This window comes from Triticum urartu, chromosome 1 (assembly GCF_003073215.2).
Source record: "Triticum urartu cultivar G1812 chromosome 1, Tu2.1, whole genome shotgun sequence".
In the NCBI taxonomy this organism is placed as follows: Eukaryota; Viridiplantae; Streptophyta; class Magnoliopsida; order Poales; family Poaceae; genus Triticum; species Triticum urartu.
Window position 1 is genome coordinate 443,530,170 of NC_053022.1, and position 25,372 is coordinate 443,555,541.

The 25,372-nt window shown below is 45.2% G+C and overlaps 1 long non-coding RNA gene across 2 annotated transcripts in view; it reads right to left on the reverse strand.

The window, feature by feature from the left end:
* Positions 1-3,977: 3,977 nt before the first annotated feature.
* Positions 3,978-25,372, reverse strand: part of LOC125517285 — a 31,427-nt gene continuing 10,032 nt past the window's right edge. Inside the window, exon 5 of one of the 2 annotated variants that reach the window (XR_007287536.1) lies at positions 3,978-4,333. This is a non-coding gene — a long non-coding RNA (uncharacterized LOC125517285). Of the gene's footprint in view, positions 4,334-19,798; positions 21,094-25,372 lie in introns of those variants that run through there. The other variant, XR_007287537.1, reaches the window with a different exon arrangement.

Genomic DNA, 25,372 nt, shown 5'->3' on the forward strand with positions numbered 1-25,372 from the left:
GTTAGTAGTAGTGTATAATTCAACTTTATGCAAAAAAAACCATTGGTGTTCTTTGAAAATTTTGAGCAAATCATCCTCATCTTCATTTTGGTCCAGTTTGGTGTTTTGTACTGCAACCATGCTTTATCTTGCCATATTGCCCTTGATTTTTTCTCCTGCTTATAGACCAGCCTACCAAACCCTTAAGTCCAGGAGATTGGACCCATTGGAGTATTTTTGGTCCATGCAATAATGCACTTCACTTTCTGTCCAGAACTGAAGATTTGCAAAACTTGCACTAACAAGTTTATGGTTCTTCCAAAATAGCCTTGCCATCATCACTTGCACCTAAAGAGATCCCCAACCTGGAGATTTGGGCCACCAGAAGAGATGCATAGATGCCCATGGCATTCTGTCGAGCACCTTGTGTTCATGGATAGCTTTGGCATAGTTTTATGTTTGCACTGTGATCTTGCCCCTCTGGACAAACCAGCATGTCCACTAATCTCCTAGCCACCTCTAACCTAGACCTGTTATTTGCCAGCCTCACCCAAGCCCTCTAGGCCACCCTGGCTTTCTATCGAGCATGTAGCGTGCGTGCTCTGGGCGCGCCCAGAGCGCAAGTTTTGCACACACGCGCAACCGAGCTGCCATGTCTTGCCCCTGGCCTTTGCTCGCCCGCAGGGCCGCGCCCCATTCTCGTCCGCTCGCCAGAAGCCTCCAAGCCGCCCCTGGCGCCCTACAGTGCCGCCGTCAGAGCCCTCTTGGTGGCACGCCGGTGTCCACAACACGCCCCTACCATGGCAGTGCCGCCCAAGCCACAGCCGCCCGCCAGCTGCCCTCTGGAACAGCTCGAGCTCATCCACGAGCCCGTCCGCTAGCGCCCGTCGCTGCCACATCGCCCTGCCAGCAACAGAATGGCGGTTCACCGGCGTTCTTATCTGCAGCCGCGGGAACCGACCTTGACCGCCTATAAAAGGAGCCCCCGAGCTCGTCCAGACCCTCAGGCGAACTCAGGCCATCTCCCTAGTGCTCCCATAGCCAGCAATCGACAGAGGGAGGCCGTCTGCCTCGTCTCCGGCCAGTTCAGCCGCCGCCACGCTCCGATGCCGTACGTCGCGAGCAGGGCCTCCCCAGTTCTTCCAGCGCCACCGTCCGACTCCCCTCAACCGTGCGGAGCCGCCCCACCTCTCTAGCCCGATCGGGAGCCACCATAGCTCGAGACCCCGATCCACCCGAAACCACCGTCCGCCGCGGAGCTCGCCGCCGGCGACCCACCCCACCTTGCCAGCCTATCGACCACTGGGAGGACCGCCCTGGACCAGTGGATCCATCCCCGCCCTCAGAATCTCGTGGGGAGCCGCCGTTCGTCGGCGGCAATCGTCGGAGCCCCGCCACCGCTCGGCCAGAGAAGGAAGGAGGGCGTGGGCGACTGGTCAAACCTGACCAGTGGACCCGACGGCCCCACCTGCCAGTGACCCCAGCTCTGTCGACGTGTTTTAAGTGGAAACGTAAAACACAGGAGTACGTCTTCTCTGTCTCGAAAGCGTATTCTTATTCGAACCGTTTTTCTTTTTCTGTTTAATTTAAAAACAGATTTGACTGAAACTTTGACTAGCTATAACTTTTTAAATATAACTCTGTTTGACCTGATTCTTTTTTTGTTGTTTCCCAAATTCCATCTAGTTTATTTCCATATTTATTTGAAAATTTTCCAAACAACTTTTTTGTACTGTTTTGAAACTATGTGTTAATTTAAATTTTCTTAAAATAGGATTTTGAAGAAGGAAGCAACTTTCAAAAAGTGCACCCCCACTTGCATACTCTTGAAGGCAAGCATTCTGAACCCTGGCATAATATTTTTTGTGTGTCGTTCGATGATAATACGACACCACCTTGACATGAAGTGTTTGGTATTTTATGTGGTGTTATGATCATATTCATGAGTGCATAATGATGATTCCTTGCTGTTGGAATTTGATATGCTTCTGATAGTAATCACCCTTGTATGCCTTTCATGCCTATCGGGAGGAATCCGGGAAACTCTCTGTCTTGGGTAGACATGAACTTGTCTCTAATAATTCGTTGAGACGATTATGTCCGGTAAGGCATGGTGAGGTATGATGAGTGGTGATTCTGTTTGTTGGTGTGAAATATATTTGTTATACTAATCCTGCAGGGAATGCCTTAATCTCCTGAGTCGACCGTAGATCGAGTCTTGTTCCAATAACCCCCATACTTGTTTCGTACTACCACTTGTCCCTGCCATAGGTAGGGTACGGTTCAGTAAGTTGTCAACCCCTTCCTAGCACACACCATACAGAGAGGCCATGGTGGAAGATACTAGCTGCATCCAGTAGACATGCCACCTGGTCCGGGGGCATGGGTGTTTCCGGTTGGAGCCGAGGGGGTAGCTCCCCTAGTTTGCGCGCGTTATAAATTTTGTGATCCCATGCTAGTCGAGGTTGTAGCCTCCCCACTTAGAGTTTCGCTTAACGGGTGTCGTGGGTGATTCCAGACACCGGTAAGTTAGGCTGGTGTGTGCGGTCAGGTGTGTTTTCAATTAAAAGACCGTAGACGGAATTAGCCCCAATGGACTAAAGGAATCTGTTACTCGTGGGTAAAGAGTACACCCTCTGCAGAGATTATATCTATTCGAATAGCCGTGTCCATGGTTAAGGACTATAGTCTGGGATGGGTCAAGTGTCGGTCTTAGTGTCGGTCTTCGGAGGAAAAATTGCTAAACCAGAACATTGATCATGACTTGGGACATATGATGATTATGATTATTATTACTATAGCCTAACCATTGGTATTAATTGAATTATTGAGCATCCCTGGGACAGTTCTACCTCCTGGATATTCACTGTGATTATTCTCTTATAAGCCCTTTATGTGGTGTCGCTCAGACGCTCGACTGTGGCATGCTTGCTATTTAATTATTCATAAGCCCTTTATGTGGTGTCGCTGACGCCCGACTGTGGCATGCTTGCTATTTAAATTACTTATAAGCCCTTTATGTGGTGTCGCTCAGACGCCTGACTGTGGTATGCTTGCTATTTAATTATTTATAAGCCCTTTATGTGGTGTCGCTCAGACGCCCGACTGTGGCATGCTTGCTATTTAAATTATTTATAAGCCCTTTATGTGGTGTCACTCAGACGCCCGACTGTGGCATGCTTGTTATTTAAATTACTTATAAGCCCTTTATGTGGTGTCGCACAGACGCCCGACTGTGGCATGATTGTTATTTATTTTATTTGTAAGCCCTTTATGTGGTGTCGCTCAGACGCCCGACTGAGGCATGCTTTATATTATTATCCTTTCGAGGCGTCGCTTCAGACACCCGATCGGTGCATTCTAATTCTACTCTCTGATTGCATATTCATGTTTGACATGAATAACCTGCTTGCGTGCATCATGGATTTTTATTTCGTGACTGACATTGTGATCATGGAATATTTCAGAGCATGATTATCATTTGTTATATTATACATGTGTTCATAATGTTTGCGAGTACATTCAAAGTACTCACTGGCTTGTCCCTGGCTATTGTCTTGGCTAGATTTCTTGCATGGAGAGGAGCGTTGCGATGACAGCCCCAGAACCTACGCAATGGTGTTAGCAGCCTTGCGAAGATAGGAGTTATCCAGGTCAGTTGTTCCTGTGGGAAATGGAGTCCCATAGACACTGACGAACCACAAACCGCTTCCGCCATCAGCCACTAGAAACCTTGTGTTGTACTCATAGGCCAGAATGGTCTTGTACTACATATTTTGTATTTTTCTTGGAATTTATGTATGAAGTTGGTGCCTCATCAGCTAACAGTAATCCTGGGGCTGGTGAGCACAAGGACCATTTTCTGGGAAATATATCCTGAAAAACCGGTCGCTACAAGGTTGTCAGGACCGGTTTTCCAATAAAACATTTATTGAAAAACCGACCATTATATCAGACCAGTATAGAAGAATCCTCCTTACTGGTAGACAAATCCTTGATACAGAAATCCATAAGTACTAAATATTATACAAGGTTGAGCTGAGGCTGCTCAACAATTTATTACAAGCACGCCGATATTATACATAAAGGCGGATATGACACAAAAGGTACGGTGGCATAACTACTGACTCGTAATAAAAGTGGTGGTGGATATGTCATAGTGAAGTGGGTGACATGACTCCAAAATCTTACAGTTCATCAAGCGCCGGAGTGAGGCTCGGTGATTTTATTAGGGTAGCGGAAGCGTATATAATACAAGTGACCAACTCCAGGATCCCACGGGACTGACTGGGACTCCTCTAGGTGTCGGACTCGCTATCATACTCTTCATCCACAAGATCGCCTTCGTCAACATCTGGCCAAATCAACAAGCCAGGTGAGTACTTTGAATGTACTCACAAGACAGTTTGGACATAAGATATAACGAATGCAAACATGATGCACATGAGCAGACTAGTAATGCGCACTCAGATAATAAATTTGCACTGCATGTTAAATAAAAACGAAGTCAGGCGGTAGTCCTCCTGAAATCCCAATAAAATAGTTGAAGAGCGATCGGGTGTCTGAAGCGACGCCTCGAAAGGAAAAATAACTTAACATGCCGCAGTCGGGCGTCAGGGTGACACCACATAAAGGGCTTATATTGAAACGTAAATGACAGTACGTGCCACAGTCGGACATCTAAGCGACATCTCGAAAAAGGGCTTATAATGAAAGTAAATAACAAGGATGCCGTAGTCGGACGTCTGAGCGACATCACATAAAGGGCTTATATCAAAAGTAAATAATAAGAATGCCACAGTCGGACGTCTAAGCGACATCACATAAAGGGCTTATATCAAAGTAAATAACAAGAATGCCACAGTCGGACGTCTAAGTGACATCACATAAAGGGCTTATATCAAAGTAAATAACAAGAATGCCATAGTCGAACGTCTAAGTGACATCACATAAAGGGCTTATATCAAAGTAAATAACAAGAATGCCACAGTCGGACGTCTGAGCGACATCACATAAAGGGCTTATATCTCATCATTCGAATTCAAGTAGCTCATGAAGATAACGTCATTCCACGGAATACTCGGTACATGATAATAAACTGGTTAGTCCATCCACAGGAATAACATTCGGCCGGGTTTACCACTCTCAGTTTCATGCTTATTCTCTGGAGACTGTCACTGAGACTGACACTGGGACTGATACTGAGATTGACACTAATATGTTGATCAAAGTCCTTCACCATGGACATGGTTACTCGAATGGTTTTGACTCTGCAGAGTTTGTACTCTTTAACCACAGCCAACGGATTTCAGTAGTCACAAAGGACTAGTTCCGTTTACGGTATCTTAGGAGAAACACATCTAACCAGTACACACCCATTCCACATTCCGCTGCCAGGAATCACCCTAGGCAACGTTCAAGAAAAACTCTAAGACGGGGAGGCTACAACCTCGAATAGCATGGGATCAAATTTATATCGCGCGCTCTAAGGGGTGCCCCCCTCTCGGTCCCAACCGGAAACACCCATGCCCCCTGACTGGATGACGGGCTTTAATCCAGGGCCATGGAACCCTCATCACGGCCCCTCTATTTTGTGTGTACAAGGAAAGAGGTTTGCAACTTACTAAACCGTATACTTTGTAGAAAACATGGTAGACTATTGCTCTATCCTGAGTGATGTATTGTATAATTACGGCTTGCGTGTAAGATATGTACTGAGCGGTCCTTCTCCTTGCACAATCAAGTATTTTCTTGAAAAATCTTGGAGTTTTTTTAAAAGAAAAAAAATTCCGCCTTTGTAAAATTATTTATTTTTGCCACTCAGTTTTTCTCATGAATTCTGCAAAAATACCCGAGAGTGGAAAATGCCTTGTCCCTGGACTCGTTCCATGCCAAGTCCGCCGGAAGAAAATTATGGTACCCAGACAAGTAACAATTTCACACAGGGGCAGTCAAGTCAGCAAGGCAGTGAAGCAGCATTTTCTCAAGTATGCCGCCTTTATGAGCAAAGTCAACAGCAGCATCAAGAAATGATGAACCATGTTATCAATATGGGAAATCACCGTGAACCATATCAGCAGCATTCCAAATTGTCTGAACTACAAAAGACACGTCCCCCAACGTTCTCTCACACTGATAGACCTCTTGAGGCCGATGATTGGCTTCGAGACATTGAAAGGAAGTTAATTATTGCACAATGTTCGGACCGTGAGAAGGTACTTTATGCACCTCACTACCTCACTGGAGCAGCTGCATCATGGTGGGAAAATTTCCTACACATGCACCCCAATGAAAATAACATCACCTGGGAAGAATTTAAAGAAGGTTTTCGTGGGGCGCACATTCCCAGAAGCATTATGAGGATCAAGAAAAGGGAGTTTGATGACCTCAATCAAAGAAGCATGACAGTGACTGAGTACAATAGTCAGTTTACTCAATTATCTCGTTATGCCAATGAAGAGCATATGACTGAAAATAAAAAGATGGAAAAAATTTCTAGACGGTCTGGCACCAACACTTAAATGCCAGCTGGTCGTACACACCTTTCCGGATTTCAAAACACTTGTGGACAAAGCTATTACATTGGAAAATGAGCGCCGCAGCTTGGAGGATTTTCGCAAGCGCAAAAGGGACAAGACTACTCATGCTTGCAACAACCGAAACAAGACTGATTTTCAGAAAATTGGAGCGAACAAATCCACAACCATTGTTCCACGCCCAAGAAAAAAAATTCATGCAAGGGACAAGGATTTTACATATCACCCAGGTGTTACTTGCTACGCTTGTGGAGAGGAAGGACACTATGCCAAACAGTGCCCAAAGCCAAGAAACTCGGCCCCCAAGCCGAACAACCGTGGAAATAATTCAACACCCAAGCGTAACAACTTCAACCCTAATAACAATCACAAGAAGGGTCACTTGAACCATGTGACCAAGGAGGAAGGATAGAATGCCCCGGATATCGTACTCAGTACATTCCCAGTCAACACAATACCTGCCACGGTTTTGGTTGATTCTGGAGCTTCTCACTCGTTCATTTCAAAGAAATTTTCTTCGCAACATGATTTTTCGATGCTTCCCTTGGAAAAATCCATGACCATCAAGTCCCCCGGGATTAAGCAAATCACTTAGAGTTACTGCCAAGGTGTGGTTATTGAGATTGAGGGACTAAAGTTTCAGGCAAACCTCATTGTATTGGAAAATAAGGGACTGGATGTTATCCTCGGAATGGACTGGTTAACCACCAACAAGGGATTTATCGACTGCTTCAATCGGACTGTAAATCTGACTCATCATCACGGGAAGACGATAAAAATTGCAGCTCAAGAAAGACCAATATCACGGCAACCAAGGTTGAACAAGGTGGACATTTCAGAGTTAAGAAAAGTTCCAGTGGTGTGTGAGTTCCCTGGCGTATTTCCCGAAGAACTACCAGGCATGCCACCAGACCGAAAAATAGAGTTCATCATTGAACTAGCACCTGGAACCACCCCCATTTACAGGAAACCCTATAGAATGGCACCCTCCGAGTTGGTAGAATTAAAGAAGCAAATAAAAGAATTACTGGACAAAGGATTTATACGGGCCAGCTCCTCACCTTGGGGTTCACCAGTATTATTTGCCAAGAAAAAGGATGGGACACTGAGATTATGTATAGACTATCGATCACTCAACATGGTCACCATCAAAAACAAATATCCGATGCCACGAATAAATGATTTATTTGACCAGCTCGCACAAGTCAAGGTTTTCTCAAAAATTGATTTAAGGTCGGGGTATCATCAATTAAAAGTACAAACAGAAGATATCCCTAAGACAGCATTCACCTCTAGATACGGATTATATGAATTTATAGTAATGCCGTTTGGACCGACAAACGCCCCCGCATATTTTGTCCACCTCATGAACAAAGTGTTTATGAAATTTATGGACAAATTTGTTGTGGTGTTCATTGATGATATTCCGGTATACTCTAAGACACTAGAAGAACATGCTGAACATCTCAGAATTGTACTGGGAGAATTAAAGAAACATCAATTATACGCCAAATTCAGCAAATGTGAATTTTGGTTAAGACAAGTTGGTTTTCTAGGCCACGTATTGACCCAAGAAGGTGTTGCCATGGACCCAGAAAAAGTCAAGGCCGTACTTGGCTGGAAACCACCAGCCAACGTAACAGATGTACGAAGTTTCCTGGGGATGGCTGGATATTACCGAAGGTTTATTGAGGGGTTCTCCACCATAGCAAAACCAATGACACAGTTACTCAAGAAGGATAAGAAATTTGTATGGACTGAAGCTTGCGAGAAAAGTTTCCAAGAACTCAAAAGGAAATTAACAACAGCACCAGTATTGGTTGTACCAGACATACACAGAAGTTTTGAAGTATATCGTGACGCATCCCGGAAGGGCCTCGGATGCGTACTAATGTAAGAAGGCAAAGTAGTCGCATACGCTTCCAGGAAACTACGAAGGCATGAAGAAAATTATCCTACTCATGACTTGGAATTGGCAGCAGTCATTCATGCACTCAAAGAGTGGAGGCACTTTTTGCTTGGAAATCGTTGTGAAATATATACGGACCATAAAAGCCTCAAATATATTTTCACGCAACCAGAACTCAATTTACGACAACGATGCTGGTTGGAATTAGTGAAAGATTATGATGTTGGCATTCACTACCATCCAGGAAAGGCGAATGTAGTGGCAGATGCTCTTAGTCGAAACCCTAGCTCGGGCAACGACAATCTACAGAACTTGAGACCTGAATTTCAGCAGGAGTTTGCCAAACTCAACTTGGTGATGGTCACTGAAGGCAATGTGTCAAATTTGGAAATACAGCCCACCCTAATGGAACAAATTAAGAAGGCTCAGCATGGACACCCCAGCATCGAAGGCATAAAAAGAAAAGTGAGTCTGGGCAAGGCTTCAGAATTCGTCGTAGACGATAAGGGAATATTATGGTACGGAGACAGACTTTGCGTACCAAATATAGAGGACCTCAAACAGCAAATTCTAGCCAAAGGCCACACCGCTCCATATTCAATCCACCCTGGAGGAACCAAAATGTACAAGGACATTCAGGAAAAATTTTGGTGGCACGGTATGAAGAGGGATATAGCCACATTCATTGCATGTTGTGATTCATGTCAGCGCATTAAAGCCGAGCACGAAAAACCAGCAGGACTATTACAGCCAAACATGATACCTGAGTGGAAGTGGGACGAAATTGGAATGGATTTTATTGTCGGACTACCTTGGTCACGACACGGAAATGATGCCATATGGGTCATCACAGATAGATTAACTAAGGTGGCACATTTCATCCCAGTAAAGACAACCCACACCACTCAGAAGCTTGCCAAACTTTATCTCTCCCGTATAGTCTATCTGCATGGAATTCCAAAGACTATAATATCCGACAGAGACACTCAATTCGTCTCTAGATTTTGGGATCATTTACAACAAGATCTGGGAACTCAACTAGTATTCAGTACAGCATACCACCCCCAGACTGGAGGACAAACTGAACGTGTGAACCAAATTTTAGAGGACATGCTAAGAGCATGTGTTCTCACCTATGGAACCAGTTGGGAAGAAAGCTTGCCGTATGCCGAGTTCGCATACAACAACAGTTACCAAGCCAGTCTACAAATGGCACCTTTTGAAGCCTTGTACAGGCGAAGATGTCGTACCCCATTAAATTGGCCAGAAACAGGAGACAGTCGTATCTTCGGCCCAGACATGCTCAAGGAAGCTGAGGAGAAAGTTAGACTAATCAGGGATCGACTCAAGATAGCCCAGAGCCGACAAAAGAGTTATTACGATCAAAAACATCGTGAAGTCAGCTTTGAACCCGGTGAATATGTGTACCTACGAGTATCTCCTATGAGGGGTCTGCAACGATTCAAAGTTAAAGGAAAGCTAGCACCACAGTTTATTGGACCCTTCTGTGTGATTGCACGAAGAGGCACAGTGGCCTACCAGCTAGACCTACCCGAAGAACTATCAGACGTCCACGACGTGTTCCATGTCTCATAGTTGAGGAAATGTGTAAGCAACCCAGAAAAGCATGTCTCACGAGAAAATTGACATGCAACCAGATCTCACCTACACGGAACGTACAATAAAAATATTGGAGGAGTCTGAAAGAAGGACCCGTCAGAAAACAATTAAGTTTTTCAAGGTCCAGTGGAGTAATCACACCGAGGATGAAGCAACATGGGAAAGAGAAGATTTCCTTCGGGCAGAGTACCCACACCTATTTGAGGATCAGCTGAAATCTCGGGGGCGAGATTTTTCCTAAGGGCGTAGGTGTTGTAACACCCCAAAATTTTGGTTTTGATTTTTATCAACTTCTTTATTTGATTTAAAGAAGGTCACTTGAATTTTTCAAAAAAAAAGGGGCTCATCTTCTCAAATCTTTTTATGACAAATATTTCATGAGTTCTTCCCAATCTTGATTTTTGGTCTTGAAGATTTTTCATCTTGTGTTGGCTCAACACAAATAATTTTGGAAGGTTTTTACAATTCCTTTTTATTAAAAATAATTCCTATAAATTATGAATTTTATTCTTCCCCATTCAAAAATTACTCTCTTGCCATGACCTATGTTGAAAACTTTCTTCCAAAACCCACCTCCCCACTTTGGGTCAAGTCAAGCATCAAGTCCAGCAAAGTTCAACTTCCCCTAGATTTTAATTCTATTTATTTTAAACTCAAAATCTTTTCCTGCCATTTATTTGGACCTTAGTGATTTATAAAGGAACTACTAGATTTCCTTTGAGTTTTGGTTCCAAATAAATTCCTCTGGCTAGTCCTTAGTGTCCTCAACCGAGATCCATCAAGATCTGCTAGTCCACAGTACAAATTTTTCAAAATTTGCTTGCTGCAAGTTTGGACCGGATTTGCCATTTTTGGTGAATTTCATTCTTTTTCTTTTCCAAAAATTCTGAGATAATTCAGGCAGTCTCCAGATGCATCAAGAGATCACTTCACCAAGTTTCAGCTCTAGAAAAATTTCCCACGTGCATAAATCATTTCGTCAAACAGGTGGCCGGCACTATTCCTGTCAAGTTTCAGAAGTTCAGTGTTGGGTTCAGTCGTAGTGTCGTTTTCGTCAGGGCTCTTCGTCAATCTCGCCAGTAGCTGCCTTGGATCGTTGCTCGCTGCTCCTTCTTATCCAATGAGCCGCACGGTTGTTTGGCCGGTCGCAAGCGTCAGTGGCGACGTGTCATGTCAACTCCGGCGTCTTCCGCGGTGGCAGAACCGCCGTGGCGACCAGCAGGGGCCAGCCCTGCAGTACGGCGCCGTCCAACACCGCCCACACCACCAGGAGCCTCCGCGTGGCCGTCCTCTTCCCTGTGCGTGCTGCAGAACCGTCGCTGTGGCCTGAGAGGCGCAGAGCGCGCTCTCTGCCGCCGACGAGCCTGTGAGCTCTGTTCCGTCGAGGCCTCGGGAGCAGGCCAAATCCAATCAAGCTTAGCTGTTGAATGGAACCAGTGAACCAATCCGAAGGTGCCCAGTCACCTAAACCTCCAGCCCGACCACTGCCTCGCCGTAATCGCTCGCCGGAGTGATCCCGTTCTCGGCAACCGCCTCGGGCCGACTATAAATAGAGGCCCCGAGCTCGCCTTCGACCCAGCACCACTCCTCCACCTCACCAGAGTCGCGCCTAGCCGCTAGAAGGACCTCGAGGAGGCCTTCTTCCCCAACTCCAGCCGCCACGACCCGCTCTAGTAGCCAGCTTGATTCACTCGATTCCTTGCATAGCTCTAGCTCAAACTTGGGGAGGAACCTCCTAGTGCACCCACTCCCCTAACTCGTGCTTCAATTTGGCGTTTGCAGCTCTCTTCGGAGGGATCCATCCTCGACCGAACCGCCGTCCGCCGGAGTGGAAGCCGCCGTCGGCGTGGTGCTCGCCGACGACCAAATCCACCACCCACCGACGCGGAATTGTCCCGTGAGTGCAACCATACCCTTGCCCTCCTCTGGATCGCCGTCGATCGTCGCCGGCGATCATCGTTTGCTTCGGCCGGCGGTCGGATTTTAAACCTGACATGCGGGACCCCCTCGTCAGCCTCTCCTCTTTTATTCGAAACATTTTCTGAAAGCGCCTTTGGGCAAAGTACGTTTTCCCTTTGGGTTGGCGTATTTCCAACCGAAACGTTTTCTGTTTTTTTAAGCTAGCCCCTGGAAAGTTTTTGTTTCATCACAGATTAGTCCCTGGACTAAAACCTTAATAACTTTTAAACAGAAGATGATTTTGAGTTGATTCTTTTTCTGTCATCTTTATTTTTCTATCTAGTTTTTTATAATATTTATTTGAAAAATATTTGGAACAATTTTTATGCACGCACGGTATTTACGTTAGTATCCGATTTCTTTTATAACGTAGATACCGAAGGAGGTGATGGAGCCGCAAACTTCGCCGAGCTAGACTCTGACTACTCCGAACCAGGCAAGCATGTTTGAACCTTTGATATGATGAGTGTTTTTCATGATTGCTTAAGTGGTTTTCTCATGACATGTTTATAAGCATTTGTGAATGTTATATTTCATGCAACCAAGCTGCAAGTGAGCTTCGAAATTCGATGTGTTCATATGATGGTGAGATAACCTGATCATGTGGTGGCATGATAGGTTGCAAGCTGGTATTGTTGAATCATGCCAGTTTTATATCAACTGTTTAACTCTAGTATTAACGTGGATCAAGTCTTGTTCCCGTTCGTCCCCTTCCGTGCTACCACATGTTTTCTGCAAAGAATACGGTTTAGTAAGTTGCAAACCTCTTTCCTTGTACACACAAAATAGAGGGGCCGTGATGAGGGTTCCATGGCCCTGGATTAAAGCCCGTCATCCGGTCAGGGGGCATGGGTGTTTCCGGTTGGGACCAAGAGGGGGGCACCCCTTAGAGCGCGCGATATAAATTTGATCCCATGCTATTCGAGGTTGTAGCCTCCCCGTCTTAGAGTTTTTCTTGAACGTTTCCTAGGGTGATTCCTAGCAGTGGAATGTGGAATGGCTGTGTACTGGTTAGATGTGTTTCTCCTAAAATACCGTAAACGGAACTAGTCCTTTGTGACTACTGAAAACCGTTGGCTGTGGTTAAAGAGTACAAACTCTGCAGAGTCAAAACCATTCGAGTAACCATGTCCATGGTCAAGGACTTTGATCAACATATTAGTGTCAATCTCAGTATCAGTCTCAGTGTCAGTCTCAGTGACAGTCTCCGGAGAATAAGCATGAAACTGAGAGTGGTAAACCCGGCCGAATATTATTCCTGTGGATGGACTAACCAGTTTATTATCATGTACCGAGTATCCCGTGGAATGATGTTACCTTCATGAGCTACTTGAATTCGAATGATGAGATATAAGCCCTTTATGTTATGTCGCTCAGACGTCCGACTGTGGCATTCTTGTTATTTACTTTGATATAAGCCCTTTATGTGATGTCGCTTAGACGTGCGACTGTGGCATTCTTGTTATTTACTTTGATATAAGCCCTTTATGTGATGTCGCTTAGACGTCCGACTGTGGCATTCTTGTTATTTACTTTGATGTAAGCCCTTTATGTGATGTCGCTTAAACGTCCGACTGTGGCATTCTTGTTATTTACTTTTTATATAAGCCTTTTATGTGATGTCGCTCAGACGTCTGACTGCGGCATCCTTGTTATTTACTTTCATTATAAGCCCTTTTCAAGATGTCGCTTAGATGTCCGACTGTGGCACGTACTGTCATTTATGTTTCAATATAAGCTCTTTATGTGGTGTCGCCCTGACGCCCGACTGCGGCATGTTAAGTTATTTTACCTTTCGAGGCATCGCTTCAGACACCCGATCGGTCTTCAACTATTTTATTGGGATTTCGGGAGGACTACCGCCTAACTTTATTTTTATTTAACATGCAGTGCAAATTTATTATCTGAGTGCGCATTACTAGTCTGCTCATGTGCATCATGTTTGCATTCGTTATATCTTATGTCCAAACTGTCTTGTGAGTACATTCAAAGTACTCACCTGGCTTGTTGATTTGGCTAGATGTTGACGAAGGCGATCTTATGGATGAAGAGTACGATAGCGAGTCCGACGCCTAGAGGAGTCCCAGTCAGTCCCATGCGATCCTATTGTTGGTCACTTGTATTATATACGCTTCCGCTACCCTAATAAAATCATCGAGCCTCACTCCGGCGCTTGATGAGCTGTAAGATTTTGGAGTCATGTCACCCACTTCACTGTGATATATCCACCACCACTTTTATTACGAGTCAGTAGTTATGCCACCATACCTTTTGTGTCATATCCGCCTTTATGTATAATACCGGCGTGCTTGTAATAAATTGTTGAGCAGCCTCAGCTCAACCTTGTATAATAGTTAGTACTTCTGGATTTCTGTATCAAGGATTTTTCTACAAGTAAGGAGGATTCTTCTATACTGGTCTGATATAATGGTCGGTTTTTTCAATAAACGTTTTATTGGAAAACCGGTCCTAACACACGCCTAGCTTTGTTTTAGCTAATAGGAAGGCTAATTTGATCTTCGGTTGTTTTCTTCAAAGCCCTAATACTAATGTTGAGACTTTGTTCCATAGTCCTTTGCATCCTCTGTGACACATATTATGTGGTCACACTGTAGTGATCTGAAAGAGTCCTAGTTTGCTCATAGCTATGGGCCACTATTTTTATGATATGCCATGGCTGACATACCCCAGGCTTCAGGCGAGCGACAACTCTTCCAAGGCAACCCTCAGCGGAATGGATGCAGATGACCTTCAACTCTTTTTTATCAGACTGCTCCACTCTATGCTGGTGTGGAGGGCGATTGCATAGTTATTTATTGTCTGGTAAGCAGATTTGTTGTCTGGGAAAATCTGCCCAACCTGTAGACTTCCCGCTTCTAGTCCGGAAACAAAGTGAAATTCATTGACGATGCTCATAACCTGTAAAAACTTAGGTTCCAATGGTGCCGCGACCGCCCTCTGAGGAGGAACAACTTCTTATTTCTTCCTGAGTCCGAAGAGGCAGAAGAATGACCAGCATCGTCATCGTCTAGCGCCTCCGGCAATCTTCCACATGTCCGCTCAAGTAAACGATTGCAGACCAATATCTTGTGCCATACACTTGGTTGCCGCCTGTCGGTTCTGATGGGTCGGCGCTAGGGGCTGTTGTGATGGCCAACTCGGCCTCACCACCGCTGCTACTACATCCGGCATCATCATTGATAGAAATGAACTCCACATACACCATCGGTTCTCCAAACATAGAGCAACTAGGATTGCTTGCAAACCTCATGTACGACCCCCACAAGTTTTCTCCTATGACCTGCCGCAGACCCCAACGGGCAACTGTACCATCATTACATCCGACAACGACAAAGGCCTCCATGGTCATTTTCTTTCCATGCATCTCAAGGCCAAACGCCGCTCAGATGTATCTTCTGACTGCCGCATAATCTAGTTTGACCATGTCTCTCACTACCACTGTCGTCGATCCGAACATGGACACATCGACCCCGGAAGGACCTTCACGTACAACATCCCCATATAGAACACTAACAAATTTTCCATTATGTATAACTGAATCCTTTCCAAGTCCTCTAACACCCCCACTGATTTAGGTCGTCAGATCACGCGTCTCGGCTGTCCCTGACCGTCCAGGGCAAGTTTTTGTCACGTGTGGGCTGATCCTGGTACGGATGTCCTGGGCCGCTATTCCCGCGGCCGAATCGGAAGAATCTCGTTCACTGGCATGCGCTAACGTCGGATGCCGATTGCCGAACAAACAACGGCAGCGGCCACCTCTCGGGGAAAAACTAGGCTAGGCGCCGACTTCACCGATCTGATCCTCCGGCCCCGATCTCAATCTCTTCCTGCTTGTCAAGTAGGTCGTCATCCACATGTGCATTGCCATCCAAGTTCCAAGATGGCTGCTGCCCTGCTGCACTTGCTCCATGCTGGTCGTCCCTTGCCTACAGGTACAGCTCAAGATGGCCGCCGCCCTGCTGCACTTGCTCCATGTTGGCAGTCCCTTGCCTACAGGTACAGCTCAAGATGGCTGCAACCCGGCTGCACTAGCTCCATGTTGGTAGTTCCTTACCTACAGGTACAGTTCTCCTTTCCCCTTACGCAATATGCCTAGGCTACAGGGGAATGCCATCGAGCAATACATGAGAATCCCAAAAGAAATGGCTGCAGACGCTCTCATGCAGCTTGCTAGGTCTTAGAATATCTCCTTTGCGTGAGAGCTTTGACATGATACAAGGCCCTTGACAATTATCACTGATACACTCGATTGAATCATGTGAGTTCCATTGTATCTATTTGATCATTTTTTGTCTACTTGTTCAAGATATTCCAAATAAAACTCAAATTTCTCTTGTTTCTTTTATGTACCATTTGATCATTTTTTTAAGTGTAAAATGTATGTTGGTGATACTTTTTTAGTTGGTTCTTTCTCTTTTACAGAATTGAGCAGAAAGAAAATGATATAGCTTTTCATTTGCTTTAACAATGAAAGGTTTGAACTTGGAAAATACTTCAATTCTGTCACAGGAGTCTTGTGCATTTAATCCTGAGGGGAAACCACATGCAGAGAAATTCAAGAAGTAGTTGTATAAGACTAGCCACAGTGGGAATAACTTCAACAGTAACATCGAGTCCAACTCAGCAAATTGCTTATGTGGCAATGAGTTAATGAGGAGAGAGGTAGTTTGAGTAACTTAGCTAATTACTGTAACATCACATGTCCCAATGCAATATGAGTCTATAACCTAATAAATGAAGCTTTGCATGACACCACACTTATGTTACTACCCACTATGAAGGTAGTAACATAGTCTAGGGATATGTGTATGTTACTAGTGTATGTTACTCTCCATTGTGGCTAGTCTAACCAGGTTTACTAACATCTATGTGTTTCTCTTATTTATATTGTGCATTCATTTATATTTTTAATTTCTCTCTTCATCTCTTGAAATTAGTACAGTAACCAATCCACTTTCTGATTTTCTGTGCAGCAACTATACTAGAAGCTGGCATGCACAACGAGGATGGTTACGTGCCTCTTTAGGTCATCCAGTGTTACATTAATTCTTTTCTTAGCACTAATTTGTTAAAAAAATATAGAATTCCCTCTTTAAAAAATATAGAATTCCCTCTTTGGAACATCTCAATTTAATTTTTTTTACATTCCAAAATAGTCAACTTTTTTACATAACATTTTTTTGGCTCACATAATTCTTGAATGCCTTCCATGGGATGACAGGAATCTTGCTCATCTAGCAAAATAAAAGATAACGAAGAAATTTGGAAGGTGGGAAAACTTGGAATTTCTCGGAGGTATTGTCATGGCGGTGCCCACATAGTTTGGGAAATTTTGCTTTCAGCTTGGATGAAGCTTTGTCATAAAGGATGGCACATACAATCTTAAAGGCAAGAGAGTTTAGTTGCTTAACTAATAAGGTTTATACTACCTCCTTTTCGGTCTATATGGCTCAATTTGTAAATCTCTCCAACCAAGGTAGATGGTGAGTGGTGAAATAAATTTCGTAGTTTGAAAAAAATACTTGAAATGAGGGAGTATATGGTTAGTTTTTTGTTGATCCTTGCATGCAGTGATTTAATGCATTTTGAAATCTAAACATGTGATGATGAGTAGTAGAATTGATATAAAATGGAAAAGGATTTTTTGTAGATGAGCCATATAAACCAGAAAGGAGGGAGTACATCTTGCGGTGGATTCAACCTACAAACCTCATAAAGTGCGCCCCCAGTGTCTGACTAATCAAACCCTGAAAGTTTTCGCTAATGTTATTTAAAAAATTGTGTGGTTACATGTTTCCTACAATTTTTTGGTTACCATGCATTTCCTTCCCATTTAATAAATGCATCGCACAATATAAATGCTCAAATTTTAACTTCCGAGATAGGGCAAAGTCAATAACAGTGGAACATAGTATGTTAAATGTTGGTTTCTCTGGCTTATATGATGACAGATTGCCCCGCTGGCGCAGCCTGAGCCCACTAAAGATTACTTTTGTAGTACTAAGAAAATATTTAGCCTAGGAGAAAATAAGTAAAGAATAATATTTTCCAGGTTATGAGCTTATCCTTTCTGAAGCTTGGCCAGCTTCGATTATCATGAACATCTATGACAATAATAAATTGAATATTTCTCCTTTTCGGCTATATTTGTAGTGGACTTATCATTTGTATGGGTAAATGTAGTTTACTAATTCTGTGAGAAGTACCAAGAGGACACATTGTTAAAATTGGAACTATTTGTAGCTCTTGACTTTCCTGGTTAAGTCGTTGTCGCATGGAATAACTCTCTTTGTTCTGCCTGTTTAGGATAGACTCTGACTTAACCAACTTCGGCACTCTGAATTCTGCTACAGTGCTCTTCTCTAGCTGCTGAGCTCCCTCATTTTGTGGGATTTAGTTAATCTACATGCATCCCTCTTATATTCCACAAAGTAGAAAGTTGGCAAACTATTTGACCATGTGTAGGATTAGAGGCAATTATGAGTACAACACTTACTTATTTCGTTACAGCCCAAGCTAAGATATCTTAATTTTATAAAAGATCAAAGATACATAATCAGTAAATCTACATGCTTTCTAATATCATATTGCTACATGTTAATGATTTGTGCTATACTACTGTAGGATGTGGTCGTATTTGATCGGATTTTTTGTCGAAAAAGACCCTCTGGCCAACACAATTGACAAAAGGACTACCTATGTATCAAATTGACAAAAAAGACCCCCTCAACGGTGGCGGCAGGCGCGGCGGCCGACACGTGGCTCCTGCCGCCACGCTAGGAGGCGGCGGGCCCTACCACCACGCGCTGAGGCAGGCGGCCGACTATTACGTAATTTCCAGTGCGCCGGGAGCCGGGACGGAACGGGGCCGGGCATGTGGGCCCTGCCGCCACTCGTCGAGGCGGTCGGCACTGTTGCTACTGCGTGCATGCCGACAACACCTACTGCACACGCGGCGAGGAGGTGGGCCACACCACCACTCCCCGAGGCAGTCGCGTTGTTGCTGCTGCTCGCGGCGCGACAACTTCGCTGTGGTAGACGGTGATGATTCCCACATGCGGACGACGCTGATTTCCACGGACAGGAATCCGATGTTGTGCGGTAGGTGAATTTTTGACGTCTTGTGCCGACACTCTACGGTGCTCCTCTGCACTCTCTTTGCTTCCCTGCGTACACTCTCCACTCCACTCTGTGTGGTTCACATGTCGTTCGGCGGGAATCGTTTCTGGCAGTGATTCCGCTGCGGTGCTGCCCGTTGTTTGATAATTCCCACTGCTTTCTATGCAGACGACACCGATCAAAAGCAGTGCGTGATTCCTACCTAAAGTTTTGCTCATCGGTTGTTGCGGCCGACGCGACAGCACCAAGGCATGCTATGCCGACACTGGTTGCACAGTTTTGAATCACGCGTATTTCACACCTAAAATTTCATCTATTCACGCCTATTTTCTCGCCATCATTTCGTGAGGCCAAGGCAACAGAAGAAGCTGGCGATGGAAAAGAAAAATATCCGCGTTGGACTCAGTAGATACATGTGCTACTATTTTAAATTTCGCAACCATTTGCATCTTAATTTCGGCAGTTTAATGTAGCTTTATTTCAGTAGTTAAATGTAGTTTTATTTCAATAGTACAATGTATCTTATTTTCAGTTGTGCCGTATCCAAATGTCTTATTTACCTTATTTCCTTCTTTCTTTCTCTCCCCACCCGAAAACACTTTAATAATACAAACTAATTATCAAACGTTGTGCAACAACTACAGCATCAAATTAAGATCAAACATAATGACCGTACAATAAGGCAGTACAAACTAATAATGCAAGTATATCTGAATTAAACAGTAGAAATGAACTTAAAAACTAAAAATACAGCTTAAAAACTACATGAAGGCATCATCGTCATCCTCTGTCGATGCAGAACTCTTGCTCTTCGACGATGCAGAACTCTTGCCCTTCGACGATGCAGAACTCTTGGCCTTGGTACTCGGCGTGAAGATATCGTCTTCATCCTCGCTGTCCATAGTCCATAAAAAAGTATTTTCTGCTGCAAACTTTAGGTATGATTCACCCTTACTCTGTTGCTTCATCCATTTTCCATGCAACCTGAGAAGTTCTTTCTGTATCTCCTCAAAGGTCCTGGAAGGCCACTCGCACCTACTTAATGTGTGAGCCAGTTCATTCAGTAGGGTGTCAGTATTGATGAATTTGTCCCATGGAACTAATATGTTGTCTACCCTGAAATCGGCAGCTAAATCCAGAAGGCACTGAGACATACGAGGGTGAAACTACGATCAAAAGGATATCCGGACATCTTGGCAAGACTACGAGATTACACTAGAATGTTTACCCAAGTTAGTGTCGAGGGTGTTTTATAGGTTGAGAACACAAACAGAGGCGGCAACTCGGAGGCGGGAAAATATGGCAGGAACTAGATAGCGGGAACTAAGAAAGCAGGAAAATATGGCGGGAGATATAGGCGGGAAACTATGGCAGGAGATATAGGCGGGAAACTATGGCAGGAGATATAGGCGGGAAACGACGGTGCAAGATAAATGCGAGAACTTAGAAGCGAGAAACTATGGCGGGAGGTATACGTGAGAAACATTGTTGTCGCCTGGTCCAGTAGCGGCAGGTCCTCATACATAGATGTTTATTACATACATCGGTAAGTCTAAAACTGATATAGGTAGATACAATAGGTCGCACACGTAGATAAATGAATCATCCTAGTCGACGACGGCCACCTAGCCTTTCCCAAGGACCGGAAAGCGTCAAGCGATTAGGTGGTCGAGTTACACGAAGACCGCGGCCGTACTCCCCTTCGGCTTCATGTGTCTACGACTCCTGCGTAGGTGATGGAGAATGGAATCCTTGTTGCGATCCTGATGCGTAATTGTAGACGTATGGTTGTGACTCCTCAGGGATAAAAGATGGGCCAATAACGTCCCCTCCAAAGAAATCTGTAACTAATGCTATAACCATGTCGCCATGATCATGTGATGCTCCCCGTATGTGTGTGTTCAGGCCATGTTGGGTGTCCTCATCGTCACATGTACGATCGGGTATGTCCTGCACAGAGAAACATTGTAAATAAACCGTTAGATGATAATATATGATATCATTATAAATGCATTAAAAACATAAACATGACTACCTGGTCAGATCCCTCGCCTGTAGTTTGTGGCCATTGTTTGTCATAGTGGTTTATCTCTGGCACACGAGTCTCCTCGGGCATGGATATCCCTCACGTGGAGAGATATGGATAAGATCCCTCACCTTGGGTGTATGCGCCATATCCTGTGTACGCATATGGGTTCGGGGAAAGAGTTTGCTCGAGCATCAAATCCAAGCCCGTGCCATGGTCCTGGGATGTCTGCCCATGACGAAGCTGCACCGAATAAGAGCGATGCAGTGGCAGAGATGAGCCATGTCATGGCAATGTCGTTGTAGTACTCGGACCATCCCCCACCGCCCATGGCTCGTATGCGCCTCGCTCGGTCTGGACAACGGCGCCGCAGTCGATCTGGATGACCTCGCTACCGGCATGTTGTACGCTCCAGTGACAATGTCGTCGCCTCTACATGGCCACAAAGTTGAGTTGCGGTAGAGGCAATGACATTGTCACTGGAGCATACAACATGCCAATAGTAAGGTCAGCCAGACCGAGTGCGGTGCCGCCGTCCAGACCGAGCGAGGCGTGTACGAGCCATGGGCGCGGGGGGGGAGGGTCTGAGTACTACAACAACATTGCCACGACATGACTCATCTCTGCTATTGCATCGCTCTTCTTCGGTGCAGCTTCGTCATGGGCAGACATCTCAGGACCATGGCACGGGTTTGGATTCGATGCCCGAGCAGACTCTTTCCCCGAACCCATGTGCGTATGCAGGATATGGCGAATACACCCAAGGTGAGGGATCTCAGCCGTATCTCTCCACGCGAGGGATCTCCATGCCGGAGGGGACTCGTGTCCCAGAGATAAACCACTATGACGAACAATGGACACACACTACGGGCGAGGGAACTGATCAGGTAGTCATGTTTACATTTTTAATGCATTTACAATGATATCATATATTATCCTCTAACAATTTATTTACAATGTTTCTCTGTCTAGGACATACATGATCGTACATGGGACGATGAGGACACCCAACGTGGCCTCAACACACGCATCCGGGGAGCATCACATGATCATGGCGACACGGTTGTAGCATTAGTTACAGACTTCTTCGGAGGGGATGTTATTGGCCCATCTTTTATCCATGAGGAGTCACAACCATACGCCTACAATTACGCATCAGGATCGCAACAAGGATTCCAGACTCCACCACCTACGCAGGAGTCGCAGACATAGGAAGCCAAAGGGGAGTATGGCTGCGGTCTTCATGTAACTCGACCACCTAATCGCTTGACTCTTTCTGGTCCTCGGGAAAGGCCTGGTGGCCATCATCGACTAGGGTGATTCATTTATCTACGTGTGCAACCTATTGTATCTACCTATGTCAGTTTTAGACTTTCCGATGTATGTAAGAAACATCTATGTATGAGGACCTACCGCTACTGGACCAGGCGACAACAATGTTTCCCGCGTATATCTCCTGCCATAGTTTCTCGCTTCTGAGTTCCCGTGTTTATCTCACGCCACCGTTTCCCGCCTATATCTCCCGCCATAGTTTCCCGCCTATATCTCCCGCCATATTTTCCCGCTTTCTTAGTTCCCGCCATAGTTTCCCGCTATCTAGTTCCTGCCATATTTTCCCACCTCCGAGTTCCCGCCTCTGTTTGTATTCTCAACCTATAAAACACCCTCGGCACTAACTTGGGTAAGCATTCTAGTGTAGTCTCGTAGTCTTGCCAAAATGTCCAGATATTCTTTTGATCATAGTTTTCACCCTCATATGTCTCAATGTCTTCTGGATTTAGTCGCCGATTTTAAGGTAGACAACATATTAGTTCCATGGGACAAACTCATCAATACTGACACCCTACTGAATGAGCTGGCTCACGCATTAAGTAGGTGCAGGTAGCCTTCCAGGAATTCTGAGGAGATACAGAAAGAATTTCTCAGATTGCATGGAAGATGGATGAAGCAACAGAGTAAGGGTGAATCATACCTAAAGTTTGCAGCAGAAAATATTTTTTGATGGAATGCAGACAGTGATGATAAAGACATATCTTCACGCCGAGTACCAAGGCCAAGAGTTCTGCATCGTCGAAGGGCAAGAGTTCTGCATCGTCGAAGGGCAAGAGTTCTGCATCGACGGAGGATGACGATGATGTCTTCATGTAGTTTTTAAGCTGTATTTTTAGTTTTTAAGTTCAGCTCTACCATTTAATTCAGATGTAATTGCATTATTAGTTTGTACTGTCTTATTGTACGGGCATTATGTTTGATCTTAATTTGATGTTGTAGTCGTTGCACCACGTTTGATAATTAGTTTGTATTATTAAAGTGTTTTCGAGTGGGGAGAGAAAGAAAGAAGGAAAGAAGGTAAATAAGACATTTGGACACGGTACAACTGAAAATAAGATACATTGTACTATTGAAATAATGCTACATGTAGGACCGTGTAGAGAAAAATCATGCGACAGCCCGTTCCCCTCCCGAAACCCGCCAGAGGCGACTCCATTGGCGATTTCCTACCCTCTTGTGGAAATCGTCGATGGCTTGTCCCTGTAACCCAGAAACCTACGAAAACCAACCTCGAGACCCCTCTATGCAACCTTCCCCAACCAGAGCACACCCTTTCACCCACCCTCCAGAGTCGTTTTAGGAAATCTCTGCAGGAGATCCAGAAATTAAAGCTCCGCCTCCTATTCCTGAGGTTTCGAGTGAAGATCGTGAGTGGCCAACTATTGCCTTCCCGTAAGGAAGGAGACAAGGAGCCACCTGATCCAGGTCGTGATCCACCTTCAGAGACCCTTCCGTTTTATGAATTAAAAGTCCATGATGAACTGGAGCGTATATGGGTTCCGTTTCAGTTTGAGGAGAAACTTTCGTTTCCATCTTCTGGGAGTTATTTGGAGAATAATGAGGGCATTTACAAGCCCATGGAAGATCTGCTATTTAGGAGGCTGCTGGTGATGCGCTTTCCATCATTCTCCTTGGGAAGCCACACCAGCCTTTGCTCCACGCACTACAGGTGTTCGACCGATTGCCTGATGGTGACATCTGAAGCCCATCTGAAGATGACTTCCCTGGTGTCTCCAGGGATGGTGTCCAAGTCCACGAGGGATGCGTCAGGGTCCCTGTTGGCCGCTGGGAGCTCAGCCTCTCAAGACAACGGCGAAGCCATTCGCCGGCCGGGTAAGGAGCTTGCCCTCTCTGCTGCGGATCCAGTGAAGAAAACCCTGATCATTAACATATCGGGGGCTCGCGAAGCGGTTCAGACGCATTTTTCTGGCTGTTGGTCTCTTCTTGTCTGTGCTGATGGTGAACCCCCGTCAGTTGATTGACCATATGAAAGGGGTTTGGAAGATCCGTGGGGCGTTGGGCGATCATCAGATGTCGGCAAAGGAAGGACGTAAATTCGTCCTAGAATTCTCAGAAGATGGTGATCGACAACATGTCATTAGGGGTGGCCCATGGCAGTACAAGGGAGACCCGTTCTTGGTTGTAGGCTTGGAATCTGGGGCTGACCCTGCTTCGGCTATGTTCTCTCATGTTCCTATTTGGGTTCAGTTCCGGGGTATTCCTTTTTACCTCCTTACAGAGGAACTTGCCCAAAATCTGGGAGAACAGGTTGGCAAGATGCTGCTGGTTGATCAGCACGCGAGGGGCAACATCTGCGACAAATTTCTGCGTGCGAGAGTGTTGCTCCCCTTGTACTCTGCTCTACCAAAGGAGATCACCCTGGCTGACGAGATAACTGGAGAAGAGGTGATTGTTTTCCTGCGCTATGAAAGACTTCCAAACTTCTGTTTATTCTGCGGCTTCTTAGGACATATGGAAGCCAGTTGTGATCTTCCTAATGATGAGAAAAAACTGAGGTATTCCAAGGACATCAGTGTGCGTCCAGTGCACTTTGATGACCCCCGTGCCTGGTTCCTTGCCGATAAGATGGGGAAACCAAAGCCCTCGCAGGCTACTACCTCTCCTTGGCGTGCCCCAAAGCCAAACTGCAGCTCTCAAATCAACACTCCAAGTGTGGATGTGGTGTTGAATACGGTTGAGAAAGTGAGTGAAGATGTTGCTCGCCTTTCAGTGGGTGAGCTAATGGAAACCGATGCCCCCCGGAAGGGTTCAGACAACAACATTGATGTGGGGGATGGATCTCCCAGTGATCCAGTTGGCGCCTCGGCTGTTGTGGGTCTGCTGAACGACATGGTGGATGCTTCTCGCACC